Source organism: Gopherus flavomarginatus, chromosome 5 (assembly GCF_025201925.1).
Source record: "Gopherus flavomarginatus isolate rGopFla2 chromosome 5, rGopFla2.mat.asm, whole genome shotgun sequence".
NCBI lineage: Eukaryota > Metazoa > Chordata > Testudines > Testudinidae > Gopherus > Gopherus flavomarginatus.
In genome coordinates this window covers 23,316,905-23,338,399 of record NC_066621.1, presented here as the reverse complement: position 1 = coordinate 23,338,399, position 21,495 = coordinate 23,316,905, and the positions used below count along the sequence as shown (strand labels likewise).

Here is a 21,495-nt window from a genome sequence, read left to right as displayed (position 1 = left end):
ATACCACCATTGTGAGGTGCAGCCATTGGATGTGGAAGAATTTAGTCCTTCAGGGCAAGGCTGCCTATTCAGGATGCTGCATTTCAGCCCTCGGCTTCCATACTTCCCAGCATCCTCAGTGTCGGGTTGGAGCTGGAAGAACTATATTGCTAAATCTGCTCTGCTTCTAAGGCAGAGCTGTTGGCTGAGGATTAGCAGTGGTTCTGTGCTCACTTCAGAGGCAGGGACCCTCACGAGCAGGCTTCCCTGAGAGCCAGGAGCACTTAGTGCTGGAGCAATGCAGAGCAGAACAGACCAGGTTTATGCTGAGCGCTCCAGAAGTATTGCTTTGTCTGTTCACAAGCTAGGAAAGGGGTCTGGGCGGGGCTCTGAGTTCTGCGCTGGTCTCATCTCCAGCAGAAGAGGGGGGATTTAAATAGAATCTGTCTTCACTGCTGCTGCTCTCTGAGTAGCTCTGCAGGCTCAGAGAAGCTGGGGGTGGGGGAGGCACCTGCTGAGTGGTATTCTTCAGAAACAGGAGGCATAAGTGGCACTCTGCTCTTCCCTTGGCCCTCTGCACAGAGGATCCCAAAGCACTGTGCAGATAATGCCCTTCCACCAGGAGCTAGCTAGATCCCACACTGAAGTCAGTGGAAGCACAGTGCCTCTGAAAAACAGGCCTAGCCTGCCTTGACTGAGCACCCAAAAATCAAAGTACTCAAAATCGGATGAGATTCTTGAAAATGGAGGGCTGTGTGACTGGCCCAGGGTCACCCAGAGAGTCGGTAGCAGAGCTGGGAACAGAACCCAGGGCCCCCGCTCCAGTCAGAGTGTTCTGGGGGCGTGGGAATCATGTCTTCTGTTGCCTGGAAGGGTGGTGTGAACATTGGCCCTGTCCACTGTGCCTGTACCAGCTCAGAAGAGATGGGTCTCATGGTGCAGCTGAGAAGTGCTTCGGTTTGCTCTGACCAATGTGAGAAGTTTAGAGATGACCTCCTGTGAGTTCCTGCTCTGAATCCAGCCTATGCCAGTGGTGAGCATCATTCCCTTCTGAGGCCTGCTTACTAGCCTAGATGGAATGAGTTTGGGGGTCTTGGGACAGGCCCGAGGGATGCAGATGCCTATCCATAGCTGCCCCTCTGGGGCAATCCGAACAGAGAGGCCAGGGATTGAGCTCCCTGTCCTTGCCCCTCTGTTCAATAATGGTAAATCTGAGCTGTTGCCTCTGTGTTTGGAAAATATGTACAGTCAAGCAGGGATGCAGACTACTCAAGGCAAACTCCACCTTACCAGTTGCCACATGCTTCCACGTGCTCGCTCTCCTGCGGTGAGTTCATTGCTGAAATCTCCCTAGAGCACAAAGGTTAGAGCAGGGGTGGGGAGTACATACCTGCCCTTTTGCTCAGTGACTGGACCAGTCACTTCCTGTCCATGTGCCTCAGTTTCCTCCTGTGTAGAATGAGGATAACAATGCTGCTCCATTTCAGATCAATACAGCCGCATAACAATGCAGGGTTAGAGGGAGGTTGGGACTCCTCAGTCAGGATTTTTCTAAGGCCCCCATAGGATTTAGGCACCCAACTCCTATTGATTCCATTGGGATTTGGGCACCCTAAACTCATTTAGGCTCCCTTGGGAATCCCAAGCATCATGGCAGCAGAGTGTTGGCTCCTATCTAATCTATCTATCTAATCTATCTAAAGTTTTTAATGTTCTTTATTTCCATTTTTTTTATGCTAGAGGAATCAGGAGCTCTCCCAGCCCCATGCCAGACTAGAATGAAATTAAACGAAATAGCATTTTCAGCAGGAAATCCCTCCCCAATCACAGAAACCGACTAAATCCTCTTTAACTTATTGCACATCACCTAGATGTCCAGCTGGTGCTCTCCATGTGCCAGTTGCCCAATCGCTGATCAGTATCTCTGTACAACAACCATTTTGTTTCCTTGTGTACACACACAGCCCAATCCAAAGCCTCCTGCAATCAATGTGAATCTTTGCATTCACTTCAGTGAGCTTGGGATCAAACCCATAAGCCCTATCCAGTTAACTTTATGTCCCCTAGTCCTGGTCTACCAAACAACTTTTGAAGAAATCATCAAGATTCGTTGGAGAGGAATGGGGCTCTCATGGGTATCAGAGACCTGGGACTATGGAGATTTGGGTTTCCTTCCCTGGGGTCCGGTGGCAAGTCACTCCCTTGCTCCATGCCTCAGTTTGCTCTTCTGCATGATGGGAGGGGGGATAATCACAGCAGAGGGGTGAGAGAGAGATTTAATGAGTCTTGCCAGCTCAGAGAGTTAGAGATGAGTTTGAGTCTTCTGTTGTTGCTGTCACTGGGGAACTGTCCAGCAAAGAAGCCTCCTGAAAATCAGCCATGGGATCTGTGCTTAATGCCACCTGGGGAGACAGTGAGTCCATGGGCTGTTCCTTCTCTTTGGACACTGGATGGAGCCAGTGAAAGCAGAAGGCATGTGCTGGAGGTCGACTCAAGAGATGTGTGTGTTATATGTCACTGCCAAATCACTGTGTCTTGGCCCTGGGTCCTATGATAAAGCCTTGGCAGCTCTCAGGAAAGGTCTCTGAGTGATTGTAGTATAAGTAATCTCATTAACTGCCAGAGGCCCTTAGGACCATCTGCTTCCCAGGATAACTCCCCTTGCTCCATCTCTGTGCCATTCCCAGATTGGTCCATGTACTACAAGGAGCCAGCTGCCCTCAATCCAGCACAGCTCTCCGGGTTAGCAAGAGAAGCACAACCCATGCCTTTGGAGCAGTAAAATATCTCACTGGACCCCCAGTCCATGCAGGGATGTGTAGAGTCCCTGCTCTCTCTAGCTGGGGATCCCTTGCTCCATGAAGTATGGTAAGGTGTTTTTGTCTGCTTAACTATCACTATTCTAGGTAGGTTCTTATCCTGTGCTCTTCCCCATAGTATCTGACCACTTTTCAGTCATGCATTAAGCAACATGATTAACATCGGTCACATGTTTGTGTTCTCATCTACTTCAGGGCAGGACGCATGTGCAGGGGAGTGTCTTGTTGTGGTAGAGTGTATTTAAATACACCTGTTGCTCTGTATTTATGTTGTATAAGGCAAAGTCAAAGAAATGCACCTTGCATTCAGAGAGGAAAGTGGTGAGGTTTGCAATGGCCCTTAGTTCCCAGGGGCATTCCTTCTACAGTCTGGGCCCGGTCTCAGAGAGTTCTGTCTTCTGCACAGACAAGTGTTACCCTTATGGTAGATCATTTTGTTGGGTCAGAGGAGAAAAACTGTTGACCAATGTTTGTCCTGGAGCTTTAGGCTCCTCTGGATACTCTGGGCCCAGGCTATCGCGTGTCCTGAAGGTAAGGACTGAGATTTTGAACTTGACTAGAAGATCTGTGGGAATCCAGTGGAGGACTGGCGTGATGTGCCCATGGTTATCCTGTGCTGCTGAGGGGATGCGCTGCAGCATTCTGTATGAGTTGGAGTTTCCTAAGTGCCGAAGGCCTCGTGCCCAGGTGTATCACATTGTAGTCTAGCCAAGAAGTGACAAAACTGAGAGTAAACCGAGGCCTGCTCATCTTCAGTCAAGATGGGATGAAGTCTCCTAGCCAACTGTAGATGACAGAATTTCTTGTGGAGGCTGGTATCTGAGAGCTTAGCATCAGCAAAGAATCCAAGAGTATGCCTAACTGTGGAATGAACTGACCAATTGTTGCTGTAAACCTTCATCCAAAGGAGATGGCACCATGGCTGCAAACTCCTCAAAATGCTGTCCGCTGCCCACCAGCATCCCCTCCGTCTTGCTCGGGTTCAGCTTCCGCCAGCTGTTCTTCATCCTTGAGCTGATCTCATCCAAGCACTGGGCCATCTTGGTGGTAGTGGTGTGATCATAGGTGGTGACATAAGTAGAGCTGTGCATCATCTGCATATTGCTGGCACTTGAGTCTATGTCTTCTGAATAGCTCGCCTCGAGCTGCATGTAGATGGTGACAAGCACTGGATCCTGGTGGGACTGCACAAGGGAGAAGTCTAGAGGTGAGGTGCCGTTTCCCATCACTACTCACTGGGTGCGTTCGAGCCATCTTAGCCCAATTCCCCTTGGCCCCTGCCACTTCTCTCAGGTCAGACAGCAGTATCCCACAGTCCACAGCACTGAATGCTGCAGAGAGGTCCAGGAGGATGAGAATGGAAGTCTGTCCACCCTCCGTCCAAGGACAAATCATCCATCAATGCCATGAAAGTGGTTTGAATTGAGGTATTGCTGGGTCTAGATGTTAACTACAAGCCTATCTCATTGACGCTGGCTCAGGAATGAGAGGTTTGACACTGGGCGGTCATGGACTAGAACTGAGGAACCTGGTTATGGCACTCACTCCCTCCCACCTGCCTTCCCTCCACCCAACCGCATGCCCATATGCTCTCTCGTATGCTCATATCCCCCTGCCACACCTTAGTATCCCATCTTGCTCATCCCTGGCATGCACCCCTCAGCCACTCACCTGTGCTTCTCTGCTCACCCTCCCACCCCATGTATCCCCCTATACTAGTCATGTGTCCCTTTGCACACTCTCCCACCCCTCACACACTCCTTCCTCGTCCTCAAGCCCACCTCCTCCCATTTGTGCACACATTCATCCACCATGTGCCAGCTGGCGCACATATTCCCAAACTCTTGTGTAAATCTGGCTAAACCAGGCTGACCCCTAGCTCCTGGGAGCATCTTCATCCTGCTGTTATCTGCCTCTGAACCAGTCACAACAACCCTGAGTGCTGGAGAAGGGGCCAGGGCCTGGGATTGATTTGGAGGTAGAGGAAGCAGGGTTTGAGCCTGTTGTACAGGGGGACTAGCATCAGGGGATCATTCTCTTCCACTAGGCAGACAACTCACAATCTGGCTGCTGCAGGCCTGACAGCAGATGCATGATCAAAGTGCTGCTGGTGCCTGGCTAAGGGGAGGGAGGATGCCTGGCAACCACTACCCCAATATGCCAAGTGCCAGTTGCTTCCCTTACAAGGCTCGTGTGTGTATATAAACACTACCCAATAAGAATCACGGTCTGTCCTTTCTCCACGTCACAGGGGACCATTTTTACTTCTTGAGCAGAACCTGGGGAAGCTATTCCTCCACTGGGTTTGTAAGATCAGAAGAGAGGTTGATGCTGGCAGCTGGCTTGGCTGCTGTGAAGTGGGATTTTCTTCTCTTGCCCTAGCCCAAGGTGCTAGGGGCAGCGCTGCATGGGTTGGCATGAGAGCTTTCCCCCTGGACCATTCATGCAGCAGCCAGCTTTTGGGAGAGACCAGGTCCTGACCACATGGTCATCAGACCCCAGGGCACTTTGCATTAAAGCAAGAGTGTGCATTCGAATCCCCAACCTGCTAACTCATGCAAGCTCTCCATGGCTTAGGCTGGACTGGTGCTTGGAGGGGAGGCCAGCCTTGCTAGAAGTTAGAGGTGACCAAGTGCAATTAGAGCATCTTGCTGATAATCCAGGATTGTCCCCTCTAGCCCCTTTCTTAGGGCTATGTCCACTCTAGTTTTGAAAGGGAGAGCTGGGGGCTGCAGCAAATGGTGACTGCACTGGAAGGGCTCTTCCCAGAGTCCGCTCCTAAGGGAGAGTGTCCAGTTTTCAGAGGACACAAAAAAATAAGGCAGGAGCATCCAGTCCCTAAATGTCCCAGGGCCCCTCCCTGGAGCCAAACAGCTGTCACATCCTGCCCCAGAGGTGGCTGCATTTCAGTGGGGGATGACATGATTTTGCTGTGTGGTTGTAATGCTGTTAAAGTGCCCTCAAGGCTAGCCGAAAGCATCTGTAATCACTACCACCCATACTCATGTGTCCTCAGACCTCTGACACCAGCTGGGAATTGTTCCAGCCTCACACAGCAAACGCGTCACAGGCACCACTACAGGAGCATTCCCTAACCCACTTACCCCTCAGGGCCCGCCCTGGGCAGAGACAGAGAGGGCATAATTCCTTGCTCATCAACACTGCTGCATGTACAGGCGAGGAGGGGCCCCTTATCAGAACTGCTCTGATGCTCTCTGAATGAGTGGAATCTTGGTCTGGGTGAATTTTTCTGGCACTTTGAGACAACTAAGAACATCAGTCTTCCACGCAGCAGCACAGAGCACTCAGCCTGAGCAGCGCTGGGCATCGGTAGCTCCCACAGACCCCCATGGGAGTCGGCATCTCTTAGAATTAGGCTATAATGAATTCATTCCCATGAAAAAGCTGGGAGCGCTGTCAGCAAGATCCCCATTTTACAGATGGGGAAACTGAGGCACAAAGGCCCTGACTCACCTAAGGCCACACAGCAAGGTGAAAGTTTGGCAAAGTCCTGAGCCTCTTGCAAGGAAGACTGTGTAATGGGCACAAATCTGTACATGTACACCTAGTGATCACTGCCACTCCTGCTCTCACACAGTAGCCAGCAGGAGGTGCCCAGAGGAAGGCCAGCCCCTCGCAGGAGAAGAGGCCGTGGTGTATGGCTGGAAAGGCCAGTCCGCCTAGCTTGGCCATCAGGTCTCGTGGCTCACTTGGGACTGGAGTGTCCTGAGTGGCTAACAGCCTCCGTACAGCACCCCTGCAGGTCTCGCTGGGCTCCATCCAGGCAAACAAGGGTACCATGGTGTATGTGGAGGGGGTTGCTTGAAGTGTGTTCCAGGCTACACCCACTCAGGAGGCTAGTGCTGCTGGGTGCTTCCTTAGTCGTGTGTGTGTTCTGCGAGCCGCATGGCCATTCGCGCACAGGGCAGGCATGCATTTCTGCCCTCGGGTGCCCAAACCGGGGGGTAGGGACAAGGAGCGGAGCATAGACACCATGTCACTGTCCAGAGGAAATTATCCCGGCAGGTGGCCGTAAATCCCCCTGTGCTCCGCATGCGCAAAGCCACCCCCTGCTGTGTGCCCCCGCGCAGTGCCTGGCCCTCCCTGTGGGCTGCCTTACCCCGCTGGCTGGCAGGGGGTGTAAGGCAGGGTGCGTCTGGCTGCTGCAGATGTTTGACTTTGCTGCTAAGAGAAACAGACACCCCTCCCCCTACCCTCCTATACACCTCTGTACACCCCACATACCCCCTTCCCCTCCCCCACCTCTGTATACCCCCAAAACCCCCTTCCTCTCCCCCCACATACACCTCTACACACACTCCTTCTCCTCCCCCACACCTCTGTACATCCACATACCCCTTGCCCTCCCCCCACATACACCTCTATAAACACACAGCCTTTCCTCTCTCCCACACCTCTGTACAACCCACATACCCGCTCCCCTCCCCTCCCCTCACTTAGACCTCTACACACACACCCTCCCCCACCTCTGTATACCCCCAACATCCCCTTCCCTCACATACACCTCTACACACATACACCCTTCCCCTCCCCCACACCTCTGCACACCCCACACCCCCTTCCCCTCCTACTACATACACCTCTACCCATCCCACTTCCTCTTCCCCACACTTCTGTACACCCCTCTCCCCATACCCCTCTACACATACCCCTCCCCCCACACCTCTGTACACCCCTCCCCCATACCCCTCTACACATACCCCTCCCCCCACACCTCTGTACACCCCTCCACCATACCCCTCTACACATACCCCTCCCCCCCCACCTCTGTACACCCCCTCCCCCATACCCCTCCCCCCACACCTCTGTACACCCCCGCCATACCCCTCTACACATACCCCTCCCCCCACACCTCTGTACACCCCCTTCCCCCCATACCCCTCCCCCCACACCTCTGTACACCCCTCCACCATACCCCTCTACACATACCCCTCCCCCCCACCTCTGTACACCCCCTCCCCCATACCCCTCCCCCCACACCTCTGTACACCCCCGCCATACCCCTCTACACATACCCCTCCCCCCACACCTCTGTACACCCCCTTCCCCCCATACCCCTCCCCCCACACCTCTGTACACTCCTCCCCCATACCCCTCTACACATACCCCTCCCCCCACACCTCTGTACACCCCTCCCCCATACCCCTCTACACATACCCCTCCCCCCACACCTCTGTACACCCCCTCCCCCCATACCCCTCTCCACACCTCTCCACACACCTCCTTCTCCCCCCGCCCCGCGCAGTCACACGCCGCGGGCGCTCGGCGGCGGGGCTGGCCTGGGGTGGGAGCCGGCAGCCGAAGGCGCTTGATTTCCTTGCCCGGCAGCCGGCCGGGCCCAGGCCGAGGTGAGAGCGACCCCGCGGGCCGCGCCCCGGTTCCTGGCTGCGCTTCCCTGCGCCCCCCTCCTGCAGCTGCAAAGCCGCGACCCCCCAGCACAGCCCCAGCCCGGAGCCCGCAGCCAGCCCCGCCCGGGCGCGCTGCAGCGGGGCTGGCCGGGGCAGAGGCACCTGGCCGGTCCCCGCTGCGCTCCGCGCTCCCTCCTGCTCCTGCCGGGCCGTGGCCAGCGAGCTGATCGCGGAGCTTCCCCCGGGGGAGCAGCCGGCATCTGCCTCCCGCTGAGCGGGGCGGGGCAGGCTCGCCCCATCGCCACCCCACTGCCCGGGATCGGCCTGTTCCCCCAGCTCAGTGCCACCTGGCCCCGCCCTGCTCCCACCACCCCGAATCCTGGCAAGGGGAGAACTTCTCCCTCCTCCGATCCCGGCTTTAAAGTCAAAGGAGGGAGACCCCGATCCACCCGGACTCCATCTCCCTCCCCACGGCCTGCCCCTGCTGCCGGCACTGGCCAGGCTGGTGGCTGGAGAGAGGGAGTCATTGCCCCAGAGCGCTGGCTCTGTGGCTTGCAGCTGAATCTCCCCTAGAGGCCTAGGGTGCAGCGGGTGAAGGGCTGCCAGGCACGTGTGGAGAGGCTGAGCAGGAGGTCCATGGCGTGGGTGGCTGCGAAGCCCCTGAGCCAAGCCAGCCTGAAGCTGGCCTGGTGGTGAGCACACGTACAGATGAGCACTTGCCCCTGTGCGCCCGAGTGGGGCGAGGACCTTGCCAGCCTGCCAAATGGGACAGCAAAGTGCTGGGCACATGCCGAGGCCTATGTCATCTCAGCCCCCACCTGCTGACCCAGTGCCCCGCAGTGCTGTCAGCCTATCGCCCAGTGTGTAGGAGTGCAGAGCCCGAATTCCTGGTGACTTTGGGGGTCACACACTGGGGTGCAAGTGACTCAGTGCTCTCCCTGGGCAGCCCGCAGCTTTCCCATCCCTGCCTACCTGGGTCTGAAATAGCCTGGATCTACTGACCTTCAGGGCAAAGCCCACTGCTCTGCCCAGGAGTGTGCAAGGGGCTAGGCTGTACGGGGCATTGTCAGGCACGGTTTGGTTTGGTGGTTATTTCTGGTCAGTCAGTCTCCACCTTTGGGGAGGCAGCTGCTCTTTTATGTCACTGTGTCACATCACCCAGCCCCTGAATCTGGCCATTTCTAGGTTGGGCCGTAAGGGGATCCTTTATAAAAATCTAGAGGTTCTTTTCAAGATGTTAGGACACGGCTGTTAAATATGCAGAGGTTTGTTTTCTATTGTTTTTATCATTTTGATGGATAATATCAATGTATTTTGAAGCTTTTTAATTTTTTTTAATAGATTTAAACTTTCACAGTTGTGGAGAAAATTATGGGGGGGGTCAGATAATTATGTAATGACAGTAGACAGTGAGATTCAAAAACTAAAAGCTTTATAATGATGAAAACACAAATAGCCACGCCACAGGTCAAAATATGCAAAGTAAAGATCCTTAAATCAAACTCTAAGACATTCTCAAGCAGCATTTTTCTTACTTTGCTTGTCTGTGAATTGTGATGATTGTGGATGGAAAAGGCTTTTTTCCCATTGGTTTGTGTGTGTCTGGTGAAATTGATGGCTACCAATCTTTACTGGTACAAATATAACCCTTCCAACGCTATCTGTACAATATAGGAGGAGTGTTTCTGTAGGAGTTTGCCATGGATGGTGGAATCACAGGCAGTGGGGGCAGAAAAAGACCATCTAGGTCCTCCAGCGTCGGTCTGGTCTCTCTCCCGAATTGTATTTTGTAGGAGCTGCTTTCTGCATCGTTCCACTGTATCTGGAAGGAAAGCTGTGATCATGGCTAATCAAGCCAAACAGAGCTGGGCTAGTTCAGTATTTGAAGGGGAAACCTTTGGGAGTTGATGCTTCTGCTGGCTCAGTATTGAGCTGGTCATGGGGTGCTGTCTTCAGATGAGATATAAAACTGGGCAGGGTGTGTATGTGTCCTGTGATCAATCATGGCATCTTTAGAAGAGGTGTTATCTCCAACTCAGGAAATGGCAGCCTGCCTCATGAATTTCCCCTGCAGTTTCCGCTAGGTCTGGTATTCTCCACATCCTGTCCTAAACAGCCGCTGTTTTGCCCTCTAGAGGTGAGTGCAGTTAGTACTATATATCCCTTATTGACCTCACAGTGATATTGCTGGATGTAGCTATTTTGAAATCCTTAGACTGTTCACGTTCTAGGGCAGCCGCTGTCTCTCACTATGCATCTCTTCTAGGCTTTTAAGCTCTTCTATCAGAGAAATAATCATAACGGAAGGCACTCTCTATAGAAATACTGAGTTATAAATATTAAAAAGCTTATGGCAGTCCATGTAGGGGTAGGATAAGGCCATTGGCAGGTGTTTGCCCTGTGTTTGTTAACATTTTCCCTTCCCCCACCTCCCACCGATGGGCAATGTGTTAGCTGGCTGTTGCTTCACCCCAGACGTAGCTGCATTGCATTGGATAAATAGACTATACAAAAGCTTTGGGATTCTGTGCAGTGAAAGGCACTTTGGAAATGTACCATGTGAGTCCACCACCATCCCTAGCCTGTCCCTGCATCTCTCCCATGATAGTGCCTCCCCATTTTGGACCACCTTCTGGCAGTGGTGGAGGTGACTTAAAATGGTGCTGGGCCTTGTATTCCTCATATTTCACCTCCAACAACCCATGTCAGAAACTAGCTGCCCTACTTTACTTCATATCCCATGCCACCCCCATATCTACTTTTGCAACCCACGGGGCTGGAGATGGTCATCAGTTGGATGTTTCTGCTAAAATATCAGTAGTGAAATAGTTAATGATGGTGACATTTGCATTAACATCATTAGGCTTCAGAATCAACACCCACTGATTTGAACAAACCAGTTCATTCCTCTGGGTAACTGGTGAGAGCTTCTTATTGATTTTCCTGGGCGCAGCTGGACAGCTCATTCATTGTCCTATGCTGGCTGCAGACTCAGCAGGTGTTACACCACTGGTTGTCCTCCATTTTGAAGCATTAGGGTGGGTTGGTTGGTTGGTGTTTTTGTTTAGAATGAAAGCTGAGATTGTACAGCATAATCATGTGTGGCAGCCCCCCAGGAATGAGGCAGTGTGTGGCTACTTACACACCACACAATCACATTATACATGGACCCCAAGCATGGGGGAGAGTGGCATGAAGGGTACAGATCACTAGCTAGAAGCAGGCATTGTGAGCTTCTTCTCGCTCCTGTGCTGATGCCCCTCTGCTGTTCCATGCCTGGATTCCACCCAGCTCTGCAGATGTCTCTCTAATCCCAACATGAAGACCCCAGGATTCCAGTCCTGGACTCCTCTCCAACACTCTCAGATCTCCTGGTGCCCTTCAGTCCTGACCCACAGCCTCCCTGTTTTTCCAGACCTGAGCCTCCCAATGTGTCTTTGCTAATGCCCTTCAGTGCAGGCCTGCGGTGCACCCTCATTTTCCAATCTTGGGCCCCACACATCTCTTCCAATGCCCCTCAGTTCTGACCTACAAGACTCACTCCCCGCAGCCTCCTGCTATTTCAGCTTAGGTTCCTATATAGCACTGTGAGTACGCCTGCATCCCTGCCCAGCTAGTCCAGTCCCGGGTTCCCTGGAGCCTGACTATCCTGGTGTGTTGTTGGTGCCTTTATTACAGGCTGACACTGGTGAAGACACTTTCTCTGTGAGCTGAATCAAAACATGAAGCAAGATTTTATGAAAATACATAATGGAGTCCCTGTGTAGTGGCTAATGGCCAGGAAAGAAAATATTAATGCTCTGACTACTGAGAGCTCCTGTTGGTTATTGGTTGCCATTTAATTTAGCTGAGCCTTGTACTCATTGTAGCTTTCGCCTGCTACTAGCCAAGGCCCATTGTAGGACTACAATAGGCAGCTAATGCCAGTACCCCTTTAAGCTCATGTAGTGGGGCTGATGCTTTTGGTTCCATTGGTTCGAGCCTGGACAGGACAGATTCCTCACACACAAACAGGTCTCCAACATCTAAGGCAACAAAGACGTTCCATCAAACCGTTAACCTGTGCTATTCCCTGCTGCAGGATGTTGCTGATCTGAAAGATTAGACACCCCAAAGGGTAAGGACAGTACCCGCAGTTACATCAGAGAAGTGCAAAATCACACTAGGACCCAAGAGATCTTTCAAATGATTTAGGCACTTAACTCTCATTGAAATCAATGAGAGTTTGGCACCTAAATATGTTTGAGGAGCTGGGCCTTAGTACTTATGGGGCTAGCGCTGGCCATCACTTACACAAGAGTAAAGCAGGAGTAAAGCAGCAGATTCAGTGGGGTTGAACCCTGGCTTCGATTCCTGGCTCTGCCGCTGGCCTGCTGGTGACCTTGAGCAAGTCTGGGCACCTCTCTATGCCTCAGTTTCCCCCTCTGTAAAATGGGAATAATAGCTCCTTTGTAAAGCAATTTGAAATCTACACATGGAAAGTGCTATTAAGTAGGAGGTAGGGATGATGATGATTATGGAGTTACACTAGTGTAACTGAGTGCAGAATCTGGTTTATAGTGTCTGCATTTTTTAAGCATTGTACAAATTTTAAGTGAGTAATAATTAATTAAGGTAGAGATAACTAAGGCTGCCAATTAGCCCTCATGCTTCAGGGCAACAGTTGGTTACTGGCTGGGGACAGGAAGAAATGTTCTGTCCACTTCACAGTGCCTCGTAAGTGGCCTCGTTGCTTAGCAGAGAAACCACCCATCAAATAGATCATAGAGACTTAATCCCCCTCTCTCCTAGGAGGAGCCCTTCCAGGTCAAACCCAGTGGCCGGTCAGTGTATGGGGAAGGCAGTCCGTGCTGTACCTGCTCTGAGCTTGGAGAGATTCAGTTTCCAGGGGTGTCAGTCAGGCTTCTTGCCATGGTGGCAGTAAAGAGACTTAAGTAGCAGAGCAACGAGGTGGGGCCTGGATTATTTCAGCTCCTTAGGGCAGGGACTCTCATTGTGTTCTGGGTCTGTACAGTGCCTAGTAAAATGGGGACCTGCCTCCTTGGTGCTATGGTAATACATCTAATAAAGAATGTACAGCACCTAGCACATTGTGGTCCTGGTCTGTGACTGGAGTACCTGAGTGCTACCATAATATATTTAATAGATGATGATGATAATCCAACCTGCTCATTGCACTCAACCATTGGTTCCAGAGTCCCCTCCCCAAAGGGCTGTCCCAGTGCTTCCCTAGCTGGAAGTCCAACCCTCTCCCACCCTGACTCCAAATCCCCTCTGCCTGGAAGGTGCTGCTGGGCTGGGGAATTGAGCCCACTGCTGCAACAATCATTGATTTGCTCCTAGCAGACCCCATGGCTCTGGTGATCCCACTATGCCTCCAGCAGTTTGGCTAAATCTCCTCCAGGACTTCCCCTCTGCTCCTACGCCAGCTATCGCCTCTCCGCTTCCTTCCTCTCATCGCCCTCTATGGCGTGGCCTATCCAAAGCCTAGGGTGGTGGTGTGTTCCGGGGAGCGGAGAAGATGAGGGGTACTTGGCTCTAGCATTGGATTTAGTAAATCCAGGCAGAGTGAGGTCCTGATTCCCTACTCCATTACAAATGCCCCACCCTGTGCATGCTGTGGCCTAGGAGGGGCCCCAGGGTGATGACCCCGGTTGCTGTCTGCTGTATCTGGCTCTGTTAGACCAGCTGGATGTCTGTGTTATAGCGGGAGGCAGCATTTGTGTGAGCCCACCCAGGATTTCTGAGGCTGTGTGGCATGGAAGCATAGTCTAAGGGTTAGAACAACAGAGGGGGCGTCTCAACTCCTGGCTTCCAATCCCTGCTCAGGGAAAGGAGTGGTGTCTGGTCATTAGGGCATGTCCGTAGGAGTCAGGACTCCTGGGTTCGGTCCCCTGTTCTCCCATTTTGTCTTTGTGCAAGTCTTCAGTTTCTCCTCCCATCCTTTGTCTTGTCTATTTTGAGTGTAAGCACTTGAAAGGAGGCAGGGCCTGTCTCTTGTGATTTGTTCACACAGCATCCAGCAGAATGGGGCCCAGTCTTTGTAGGAGTATGTAGGCCCTACTGTAATAAAAATAACAACCTACATGTAGCCTGCATGTAAGCAGGTCCTTTGATTTCACTGGGCTTGTACCTATGTCCTGCAGCTCATGAATTGCCTGATGCCTCAGTTTCCCCCTCATAATGGGGATAATGCAATTTATCAGCGTCGTGGCAGATGGTGAGTGAGAGTCGTGAGCTGGACTGGGGGCTCAGAGGTGCTAGGAAGGTATATAGTGCTGTTATCATATGACTTCCTCCTTCATTTTGGCAACCACCCACATGAACGTTAACCCACTGAGAAGTGCCAATAGCTCCATGAGCCCGCCATGCTCTCCCTCCTGAGGGCTGACCTGCTGGTAGCATCAAGGCATGGCTTGTTTGCTGACTGCACGGAACCAGGCCAGGCTAAGCGGCTCTCACCCTCAAACCTAGACCATAGTGAGCGCCACTTGAGAGCTCACAAGCTACGGAAACATAAAACCACAGGGTTAGGAGGGACTGCAAGGGCCATCTAGGCCAGCCCCCTACCACAATGCAGGACTTGTTGTGTCTGACCCATCCCAGACAGACGGCTCCAGCTTCCTTTTGAAAACCTCCAGTGAAGGAGCTTCCACAACCTCTCTTGGCAGTCAGTTCTGTTGTCCTACTGTTCTAATAGGCAGTTTTTCCTGAGATTTAATCTAAACCTGCTCTGCTGTAGTTTGAACCCATCGCCTCTTGTCCTGCTCTTTGCGGCAAGAGAACAACTTTTCTCCAGCTTGGCAGCCTTTCAATTATTTGAAGACTGTTCTCGTGTCCCTGCTCAATCTCCTCTTTTCCAAACAAAATATACCCGGTTCCTGCAGCCTTTGCTCATAGGGTTTGCACTCCATCCCTTTGATCATCTTTGTTGCTCACCTCTGGATCCTTTGCAATCCCTTTGGGAAGGGATACCACCCTACTCCGCTGTGCTGTGCCAGGACTGAGGGCGTGGATGACAGTGTGAGGACTCCCTAGCTAGGGAAATCTCCTCTCTGAGCCAGGCATTGCCCAGAGGGCTGGGTGGGTGAGAAGAGACCTCCCTTGGCACTTGGCTTCAGATGGGCAAGCCACATCTCAGGGGCTTGTGAGTCAGGCTGGGAGGAGGGAGTGAAGCTGACCTGGAACTGATGAGGAGATAAGGGTTGATGCTGAATCCCTATCCTATCAGCACCTCCCCCAGGCCTGCTGTTAACAGGGATGGAGCAGGACAGGGAGATTAAGCTTTTAGCAGTATGTGCCTGGGGGAGAGGAAACAGGGAAATTGACCTCCCCAGCCACTCACAGATCACTTTTTATCACTATGATGTTTCGCTTAAAGGAGCCAGTGTCCTTTTCTCCCCCCCACCCCCGCCGAGGGGCATGGCACTGTGGCACTGTTCATTGCCATGAAACATACGTTAGTGATGATCTTGTTATGCCCACAGGCTGAGGTTCCCCAGGATGGTTCGTGCACATGATCAGCAGCTGATTAGTAAAGTACATGAGGATTCAGTGCCGAGTCAGGACTGATCGCTACAGTGGAGTCTGTGTTCTACAGAGCTATTAACCGCCAGACAGCCTGGGCAGGCCCCATACATGTGACCCCACTTACTTTCCTAGATCTGTTTATTAAAAGCCTTGCTGTTCGCTTTATTCTGTTCAATCAAAAATTACAAGAGTCAGTGGTGCTGGCCCTAGTTCTCCCATGACCAGCCCTACAATAATAGGCCACATGAGCAGTGTTCAGATTTAAAGGGGGAGGGGAATATAACAGAAGCTCACCCTCCTTCCATTTCTTTTTCCAAACTGGCAATCGTGGGAATTGTGGGCCCTGCGTTGCTGTGTGCTCCCCAAGGGCCTGGCACGCCCATCCATATTCCAAGGCCCTGCACATACCTCCTGGGTGCAGCACCCCACCCATATTCCAGGGTACCATGCTCCACATATAACCCTTGCCCAGTGCAATCACTGGGGGCATGTGAGCAGCGTTGGGAGAAGAACACAGTGCTAAGGAAATGGGTCAGGCTGCAGCAGGCGAGTAACCAGGGACGGGTCCCTGCCCCATAGTTCTGATCCATATCTGAATGGTCCCTGAGAAGGGAGGCTGGTGTCAGGATCCAGGGGCAGGGTGGCATCCATCTCTAGTAATAAAGATACATAATGGAATACGGGACTCAAAGCCCTCTGTAAGCATCTGTCCTTGCCCTCCTGGCAGGCGCGTTTTGACATGTTCGTTACTGACCCAACAATAAGCAGGATGGGCCTTTTGGTGCCTTCATTTGTAGTGTCACCATTGAGCTGCGAGACTTGGCCCTGCATTCTTTGGTGCTGCAGATCTGCTGCTTACAGGCAATGGGCAGACTGGCAGGAGGTGTCCAAGTCTGGAGGGGGGAAGTTCCATTCGTCTCCAGGCTTTGGCTGGTTCAGTCCTTTCCCCACCCCAGCCCCGACTATCGGGAAGGCTGTTTACCAAGTTCCTGCATCATGGACCGTCCCTTTGTGTATATGACCTGGGAGCCAGCATTTCAATCACCCAGTCGCTCCAGTGCACTAATGAAGGAGTGGGCTGGAAAAGCATTGTTTGCTGGGGCTAGAGCAGCTTCTCTCTTTGCATCCAGCATCCTGCAGTCCAGCTCTGCTCACATCCGGATCTAGGCTCGAGGGTGGGCGTAGAGGGGGCATGGGGTGAGGGCTGGAGGGCTGTTAATATTATTAACAGAGGAGCTGCCTGGGCTCGGGCTGAATTGGAAGATTGTTCCCCTCTCAAGGCTCCTTTCTCTCCCTGCTTGGATCTGTTTCTTTTAGAAAAGTTTTATGTCTCTTGCGTAACAACAGCTCTTTCTTTGTTGCCCTTCCTGAGGGGCTGGGGGAGGAGGAGGACAGAGTGGGTGCATTTACGCGCACAGCCTTGCCCAACTCCAGCTCAGGGCTGGATCCTGATCTCAGTTCCACTGGTGTAGCTGCATCGGCTTCCAGGGGGTTACTCCAGATGGACACTGATGTAGCAATGATGAGGATTTGTCCCCAGGCAGTTGGGAGCTGAGGTTTGATCTCCTGCCAGGGTTCAGTCTCTCGGCCTTGATGTGAGTCTCATATTAATGTGCTGGAACTGAGAAGGGAAGCAAACTCCTTAGACATCATTTCTTTTTGTGTGTGCGGGTTTTTATAAATGCCATTTGTTCCTTTTGCTTGGGCAGCCTGGCACTGCCAAGTGGAGATCCTGGCCAAGCCAGTAGGGTTACCCCAGATCAGATCCATCCCCTCTGAGATCAACCCCATGCTTCCGAGCTTGGCTTTGGCTGTCCTCACCTTAAAGGTGACCCATGAAAGAGCTATGAGCATGGGGGCCCACCCTGATTTGTTCCTTTATGATGCATCACCCAGGCCTGAAAGAGCTGAAAGTTCCAGAGAGGTTTGGTTTATTTTTAATCAGCTTGTGTTTTATGTTACAAATCTGAGCTTTGTCTGCCCTGGATTTCCTGGCAGACTCTTTGGCTGACTGGAGAACTGGTGAGATGTTCACAGCACGAGCACCAAGCAAGAGCAGTGGAAGGGAATCATAGAATCGCAGGACTGGAAAGGACCTCGAGAAGTCAGCTAGTCCAGTCCCCTGCACTCATGGCAGGAGTAAGTCTTGTCTAGAAGGGAAATGTTGTCATGACTTGTCTAGAATATGCAATTTGCACCAGCGTCACCCTAGGTAAATAGTACCAATGTCAGTGCTGCATTGCACCCACGCACTGTGAACTAGAGTTGGCCCTGGTGCAAATGTCCCTCATCTAGAAACACCCGTATTCAAAGAATTCGCTCATGTGGGCGCAGTCCCACTGATTCCAACAGGACTAGCACCGTGTACCTGAGGACAGAACTGGACATGTGAACAGCATAAGAACATAAGCCCCATTGTTTTCTATTAACATCTATTACTATAACTGAGAAACCTGACCCAGAGAGTCGCAGTTAAAGTCTTAAATCTCCAGTCTGCTTCTCTAGTCCTCCAAAGACACCTCCAGCAAAAACAGGGAGGGCAAACGTCCCCAGTCCTGAGCTTTTTAACGACAAATAGGAAAAAGGAGGTTGTGTTTTATGTAAACCCGTTCAGGCCTGGGTCTTTGAAAATCTCCCTCACTGTCAAGGGGTGGCTGGCCCTTTGAAGGGACGGGGCTGGTTCAGCCCCTTGTGACTGATTGTTCGCCCCCCAGGGGAGGCCTGGGGAGGAAGGGCTGGACTTAGGAAGGGGCTAAAAGGAGTAGCTGCACCGTGGAGGGGGTGTGTCAGGTAAGCTGAAGTTATTAGAAGGGAACCTGGAGTAGCTGGAAAGGGACACTGCACACCCAGGGGGTTCCTCTCTGTTGCAGAGGCCAATGGGGACTCAAGATGCAAGAGGGGAGGCCGCAGGGGGAAGACAGCCCCTGTAGCAGGTCCTAGGGAGGAACAAGGAACTGAGAACGACATCAGGAGAAGAGGTTCTTGCTGTGAGGATGAAATCAGAAGCCAGAAGGCACTAAGGTTTTGAGCCTGCTGGGGCAGAAGATGCTGGAGTTGGGGCAGCCGATTTAGTCATGTTTTGAAGGACCCAAGCCAAGGAAAGAGGGGCCAAAGACCCGGCTGTGGGGTGTGTTGTTGGGACTCTGCTACCGCAGAAGGGACCGGCTAGATAGGATGTTCCAGAATGACACTCCCCAGACTGTTTTAGCAGGAAATCAAGCAGAGAGGCAGTGTTTGGCTGCCAATGTGCTGGGCTGCTGAGAGCATGCCACTCTGGGGAGGTTAGTTCTGCATCTACACCTCATCTCCCCAGCCTCCTTTCCTCAGCGCCTTTCTTCCAGGAGCTGGGCTTGGTGAACCTTTCATCAGTAACCCCATGATACCAGGAGGGTGGAGAAGAGAGGTTCATGGCTAGAATGTAGCCAGAATTCAGCATCTTCTGCTCTCAGTTTTACCACCACTCTTTTACAGTGCTCGGGGCTTTTCTGAAAACCCTTGCTCCACGAGTTAGGGGACTATGGGAAAATCTTTTCCTCTATTAAAAAAAACAAGCCAGTTTCTTTCTTCCTTCTCCCTACTCCCCCCATTCTGGTTGTGGAAAAAAGCTGGAAAATGTGAGCGGTTCGTGTCTCTGGCTCCAGAAGGAGAATAAATAGAATCTGAGATGGGTTATTGTTCAAATCTCTTGATTTGGAAGGCAGTTTTGTGATTTGGGGGGGGGGCCCACTGTTGATGTTTGAATGCAAGGGGTTGGCAATGCTGCCATGCTCCCAAGTGCTGTTTGTGTACAGATAACTCAGGAGAGGGGCTGATCTGGAGCTCAGGGCCTGGGTGCAGGAATTTCAAGGGCTTGGTCACTTTTTGCCAGTGGAAGACGTTTGCAGCAGGGCTTCGACTCAGCAAACTCCTTTCAGACTGTAATCCCACATCCCCCCCCGGTATGCTCCTTTCAGATCCCTCGCCTGGATTCTTCCTCTGGCACAATTCCTGCAGAGTGTGTGTCCCCAAAATGGCCCCCACCTCCCACATGCTCCCTGCTGAGTGCTGTCCCCAGATCTCTACCCACTTCCCCAGCATGGTCTCTTTGGACCTGTCCCCAGGTCTCTCTGGCAGGTTTCCACTGGACCATGTCCCAGCATGTTCCCCTGGCTGCTGCAGGCTATAGAAAGCCCCTGATTAATGGCACATACTGGCTGCTCTGTTCATGGGAGGTGGATCTTGCCCTTGCAAACCCCTTGGGAAAGTGATTTGAAGCCGCACAAGCCTCTTGGCATCCATCCACCCACCCGACAGTGCTTGGAGTTGGCCCAGCTCTTCACAGCGGAGCAGCCAACTGGGCCAAAGCTGTGCGGAGCTGGGGCTGGCAAGAGGGACAGGCCTGCGGTTATTGCTGAGCTCATCAGCCCAGGCCTGTCCGGAGTCATCACAAGGGGATTCTTCTCCTCATGCACGGGGAGATTTGTGGGTTTATGTAAACAGTGTAGAAGGTGCAAAAATGTCTCTGCAGCAGCAGCCAGTGTTCAGGCTGGGAGAATCACTCAGTTCCTCTGTCCCTGTGCTTGGAGCAGGGTTGGGGCACAGGGGCTTTAAGCTACTTTTGCAATCCATATATATGGGCCCCCCAAAAAACAAATTAGAGCAGCCTCAGGGCTGCTCTAACTTAAGCCTTGCTTTGCATGGGTCAAGGGAAGCAGAGATCCCTCCCCTACACATGCTGTTGCTCATGGGTGGCCCTGTTTGCTGTGGTGATGGGTTTGTTATTGTAGGGTCTAACTGAGGATTGGGTGCACTAATTTGTTTCATAGACTTGTTCCTGGAGGCTGGTTTGTTACTGGGAAGAGTCTGTTGTTGCAGGCTTGCTCTTTAGAGCCAGACCACACACTGGCTTGTTATTGTGGTGGGAGTAGTTATTGTAGAGCTGCTCAAAAGTAAAGCCAATCAAAACCTGCAGTAAATGTTTCCATTCTGGTGACTGACAGATAGGGAAACCGAGGCATGGAGTGTTGCTGAGACTTGCACCAACCACCTGATCCCCTGTGGCTTTTGCCCCGTGACCCCTCACAGATTTCACTGGTTGCTTTGGGTGTGCAAGTCTGTGACCGACCCTGGGCTGCAGCAGGCATTTCCTCAGCCACAGGAACTGTGGCTTGCTCTACCTTGGGGACTAAACACTTCCCTGTGGGCCTAGCAAGGAGGTATGGGCAGCATGGAAAGTGGCAGCTTTGATCCCCCAGCCTTGACCGTGTTTCGTTAAGAAATCAAGCTTTCAAAGAGGAAATCTGCCTAGATTTGGGCTGCTTGGAGGTGGGGCAGAGTTAGCCTTTGGAATCCGCCCATGTGAATTCTGCTCTCCAGCCAGGGCCGGCTCCAGAGTTTTTGCCGCCCCAAGCAGCGGGGGAAAACAAAATAAGCCGTGATCACCGGCAGCTCCACTGCGCTGCTTTCTTCTTCAGTGGCAGTTCGGCAGCAGGTCCTTCCCTCTGAGAGGGAATGAGGGACCTGCCGCCGAATTGCCACCGAAGAGCCCCACGTGCCGCCCCTTCCCCTTGGCCGCCCCAAGCTTGCTGAGCTGGTGCTGGGAGTCGGCCCTGTCTCCAGCCCACTAAGTGTGTCTGGGCCCTTGATTTCTTCATGCAATGGAGCAATTATGCTGCTATGCCTGTCCCTGGCAGGATGTCCTCGGGTGCCAGCCCTGCACAGTGCTTGAGGTGTTCGTGAAACAGCTGCATCGACTGAGCTGTTCTGCTAGAATGGAAATAATGTTTAGTGCAGAAGCGCTGGGGTTTGTTTGGTTTTGT

At 52.3% G+C, this 21,495-nt stretch overlaps 1 protein-coding gene across 7 annotated transcripts in view; it reads left to right on the top strand.

The window, feature by feature from the left end:
• NAV1 (neuron navigator 1) overlaps positions 1-21,495 on the top strand; it is a 285,045-nt gene that overhangs the window by 35,414 nt on the left and 228,136 nt on the right. The window contains exon 1 of one of the 7 annotated variants that reach the window (XM_050956061.1): positions 8,105-8,167. The exons of the other annotated variants lie outside the window; for them this stretch is intronic. The gene's annotated coding sequence lies outside the window, so the exon portion shown is untranslated. Of the gene's footprint in view, positions 1-8,104; positions 8,168-21,495 lie in introns of those variants that run through there. 7 annotated transcript variants of the gene reach the window in all.